Source organism: Anser brachyrhynchus (genome assembly GCF_964034855.1).
Source record: "Anser brachyrhynchus genome assembly, chromosome: 1".
In the NCBI taxonomy this organism is placed as follows: Eukaryota; Metazoa; Chordata; class Aves; order Anseriformes; family Anatidae; genus Anser; species Anser brachyrhynchus.
In genome coordinates this window covers 149287027-149291979 of record NC_137694.1, presented here as the reverse complement: position 1 = coordinate 149291979, position 4953 = coordinate 149287027, and the positions used below count along the sequence as shown (strand labels likewise).

The 4953-nt window shown below is 35.7% G+C and overlaps 1 protein-coding gene across 3 annotated transcripts in view; it reads left to right on the top strand.

Annotated features, from left to right (window-relative positions):
• Positions 1-2727, top strand: part of COL4A1 (collagen type IV alpha 1 chain) — a gene marked incomplete at its 5' end in the record, with an annotated part of 129074 nt that extends 126347 nt beyond the window's left edge. For all 3 annotated transcript variants that reach the window (XM_080605168.1, XM_080605169.1, XM_080605170.1), the window contains one exon: positions 1-2727. This exon is cut by the window's left edge and continues 364 nt beyond it.
• Between the last annotated feature and the right edge of the window lie 2226 nt (positions 2728-4953).

Here is a 4953-nt window from a genome sequence, read left to right as displayed (position 1 = left end):
AAGTCAGCATTCATCCAGAAAAATGCAAAGGTGCTAGGAGGTATGCAGTTCTGCCTTATACTGTTTGACTCCCCTTTCTCGTTCTTGTATTATATATTTAGATTCATTTTTCTTCCCCAGATAAGTTTGTTGTTACCATTATTTAGGTGTCTCAAAATCCCACACTCTTGGGTATGTACTTATTGTTCCTGTACAAAGCAATACTAATGTAAAAAAAAAAAGGAGTTTTGGGATTACAGACTGTGGTTAACCATCTTTTCAAAGCATAGATTGCCATCCTGCAAACCTTTGCTTCTGTTGTAGTCCTTAGCGCTATTGGTTTTAATGGGACTACATCTGGAAGAGATTGCCAAATTGGGCTCACAAATAGGCAAGTAAGTGTTTCTGCTATGTTGGTACTATGCAGCTTCTTTATGCAGTAGAACAAACTTTCCTGTGGAATAAAGAATGATCCAGCAATGGTCAAGAAAAAATATATATATAAATATTTTAGTAATTTATATAGATATCGACCATTAGGCTTTGAGTTTATCATTTTGAAAAGAAGCTTACAAAAGCTTTGTAAAAAAAGAAAAAGAAGCTTTTCTTCTTTTCAGTGTCATAAATTAGATGTTAAATGCCAAAATATGATGTGAAATGTTCATTTTACATAGGTCATTTCAATGCCAAAGTTGCAGATACTGAACCCAGGTTAATAGCTATTTGTGTTTATTATAGTAAATCCTGCTTTGAGCTTATAGTCTTTATTCTGTATTTAATGTTTTTCAGGGTTTTAAACACTACTCACACACTGAATGACTTGATATTGAAAAGGATAAGGCCTTAATTTTGTTAATATTGTGCCAAAAAATTCTTCAAAGTAGCCTCAAAAATATTTCTAAAGAATTTCTATGCAGCAATACCAATGTTTGAGCACATCAGCATCCAAAGGTGTTTTATAGTCTATAACCATGAAAATACCAAAAGATTTTTGCAAATGTCAAGGCCTTTGTGTAATTTCTTAAATGTGTATTATTTCTTAAGAGTTCAAGTTTGTAATAAAACTATTTGTGTAAAAAAAAAAAGCAGAAGAAAAGAAAAAAGTTTTTACTAATTTGTTATTAGCATTCATTTACAGCAATGAATTAATTTTGAATAAGCCACCAATAAATGCACAAGCTTAATGCAATCACAGATTATTTTTGTTTTGCACATCTTGCAGATGTACAAAGCATCTTCAAAAGGGGAAAGCAGGACACTGTACAGACACCTCAATTGTTACTTTGTAAGAACTGGTACTGATAGACAAAGCATGGATTATGCATCTGTTACTGAAATGTGTTTGATGTTAACGTGTTACAGAAATACTCAAACTTCATCTTAGCTTATGGGAAGCAGTCAAGATACAGAATTTTTTCACTCTTCCTTTGAATTTTCCTAGACAAAATGGAACTAAATTGTACAGGGTGAAAATCAAAGTATCTGATATAATTTTGCTTGTAAGCAGGGAAGGTGAATCTTTTGCTCAGGTTGTCTGAAGAGGAAATGGGCCATGATATCTTTTTTCCTTGGCAAAAGCACATACTTTGTTAATGTTGCATATTATTTTCCCAAATTCATGGGTAGGCTGCTGCTGCTGCTGTTCTGAACTCACTTTCACTTAAAATCCTTGAGAACGTTGGCTGGCCAAATGACTGAGCGCCCCTGAATAGAAATTGGCTATTTCCTTCAGTTCTGAGTCTTACTCTCATGGAAGAGTTCTGACAGATGATCATTTTATTTATAAATGATCAGTCCTCATAAAAGTCCTTTACCAGCCTATGAAGTATAGTAATGTGTTTCTGTCTAATCAGCCTGGTGCAGGGTTTTCCAAAGTGCTGTATGTTTTTCAGAGGAAGAGGAGAACAGAGGGTGATTCCTCCTGTTGTCTAGGAGGAGTGATGCAGACATTCAGCCTTCTCCAACTCAGAGAATCAAAGCTACTGGTCAGACGTCTTAATTGCACTCTACAGCTTATCTCCAAGGGGTTGTCTCAGCTAGGGGTTTAGTTTGATTGGTTCAAATCACCTCAGAACTGATAGATGGTTGATTTTTTAAGTCCTACATGCACGTTGTAATCAAATTTGTGCATAAGAAAACAATTCCCTTTGCTGGTAAAGGGACTACTCATTGCAGCTGGGTGTGCACTAACCTGTATTTTCTTAAATGGGAGCATTTTGTAAACAAGGTCCTTTGGAAAAAAAAATAATCAAAAAACATTTGAACTATAGTTTTATGTCATACTTACCTAGTAGGAATTATTTATTCCATAACCTCCAGCTCTTAAAATGACCTAAACCTCTGTAATGCTTGATACGCTGTTTCTACTTAAATGATGAGTAAACTTGTCAGTGGTTATTGAATACAAATCAGATCTCCTGAAAATATTGTGAATGCTGGATTTTGATGCCCTGCATGAAGAAGAGCCCACATACTAAAGCAGAACAGTTGTGAAATTCTTTCTTACTTTCAAACGTCTGTAAGTATCCCATATTCAGTCATTCTTGGCCAGCTTTGTTGCTACAGTACAGTTCATTGTGTGAACAGGCAACTGCAAACACGTGATTTGTTAAAATTGTCTTGCATAAGCTTAAATTTCAGGAAAAAGCTTTCCTAAAGAAGTACAGCTTGTTTAGTAGGCCTGACTGTTTTTGAATGCAGTACTTGAAGAGTAACTTTCATGACCCAAATAAATACATTTCTAAAACAGCAGGTGGTGCCCTTGCTCTCTTTATGCTAAGAGTGGTACTAACGACTTCAACAAATAATGTGTTCTCCACCAAAATGTAAAGCAGGGTAGCAGTTCTCTATTTTCTTGAGTCTCTGTCTTTATTCCTACATGTTCTATTCACCAGTAATTTTCTTTTTCAAATATAAATAAAGCAGTGTTTAGTAAAAAATAAAAAATAAAAAAGGCAGATTCTAAAAACAGGCAAAATAAAAATAGAACAAGATGAAACAATTTGTTTCAAAATATATATTTGATTATCTCTTAGCCTGTGTATCTTTTCTGGCAGATGCACATTCAGTTCATAATTATATATCTTTTCCTTTCATAGTGGTAACTTTCTTGATAAAATACTTCTTTTTTCTTTTTCCTTTTTTTTTTCTTTCCTTTTTTTTTTTTCTTTTTCCTGTGAAACAGGTCTCCTGAGAACAGTATTCCCTTGTTAGTCTCCCTGAAACAAGATTGTATTGAAGCCATATCTTTTTACGTCTGAAATCATAAACCCGTGTGACTTTCTGAGAGTTCCTTTTCTGCCTTTCATGTTTTACAAATCTGGAGTAATCTACACTATTTACACAAGACAAAACATCAAACATCTATAAAACACAAGGCCCGGCACTTGGGTCCCAGAAGACCCACTAAACACAGTAAGCAGAAAATATGGCACCTGGCACAAAGAAAGACCCCTAACAATTAGAAATCACAAGTGTCTTGGCACCTGCCTGGTCTAATAATGGTAATATCTGCACTTTGGCATTCAGGTGGAATTTAGTGGCATTTTTCTTGATGCTGCAGTGGAGTTACCTCTGTCTTTGGTGTTTGCATAGTGGCAGCGATGTGTTACTCACTGTATTTCTACCTTTCCATACAGAAATAATCTTTCCTATGAACTTCACGTCCTGAATTAGATGACACAGTGAGAAAATGAGACCAGCATGGATGCTTAAATGCATACCTCAGGCTCAGGCTAATGCCGAGACCAGTGATGGCCTGGGATATAATTAATCATTATTAAGAAAAGGTATTCAGTGGCCAAATGGAAGCATTCAGCCTCTCTGTTTTCAGACTGAGGTAAGAGTGTAGAGAAGAGGAAATTGTTCCATCCACCCACTAGTTATGCTATCGTTTATTTAATATGAACTCAATATTACTTGTAAGTGTGTAATATTGGGGAGATATGTACAGTCTGATTATAAATCAAAAATAATATGCAACCATTTTTATTGCTAACAGCTGAGCAAGAAGCACATATTCTTTGTGAGAGATTTGCTAACAGTCAGAATGATCTCAAAAATAATTTCCTGGAAACAAAAAAGAAAAAAAAACAAAAAATGTGTTTTCCTGTGGTAAAGATACTTCACCCAGACAGGCTTACTGACACCACCTTTTGTCTTTGGCTCCCACCATGAGGGGATATGACTCTGAGCTGAATATTCTTACATGTTGATTTCTAAATATTTATTCCTTTCCAATTTCTTATTGTCTTGAACCCAAAGAGAACAGAGCATTGCTTTTAGGTAAACAATCAAAAGATTTACAAATGCCTGAATACCTTAGTTGTACATGTGTTAGAAAGCTGCCTTCATTTTCTTCTGGCTATACGCCGTCAGCTATATTTATTATAATTGGCAGGCAGAGGACAGAAGACTTGACAGAATGAAAGTTATAGATGGAACATGATCATTTGATGCTCTGTCAACTTCTGTCTTGCCTAAGAAAACGTTACATTTCATGCAGAATTGTGGCAGGCTTCATTTGTCATCTCAGCTCGATGAAGTATGATTTACGCTGTAGTAAATAAGCATGTAAAAGGGCCTGGGCAGGGGAGAAAGCCCTCGTAAAATAGTTTAAAGAGTGTTGATCAAACCTTTTTATTATTCTTAGTGCACAGCTTTTATACTGGTATAATTCACTGTATTCTTGCTCTAGAATATACCTCTCAGGCTTTCACCAACGTGGTTATTTCTCACCACCAGTTCCTGGAAGAAGTTCAAAATGGAGAGTGCTAGCACATGCCCAGTGCTATCTTTCGCCAAAGCTTTTGTTATCCTTGTGGGCATTGTGGCTGGCAGTGGAAGGTGCTCCCCTCTTCCTATTTCTTGTAAATAATTATAGCAACTTTTTTTTTTTTTCCAGCCTAATTTTGGAACTGAACCTGCCTGTGAGATATGATCAAAGTAGCAACCAAATCACAGGGACTTGAAACG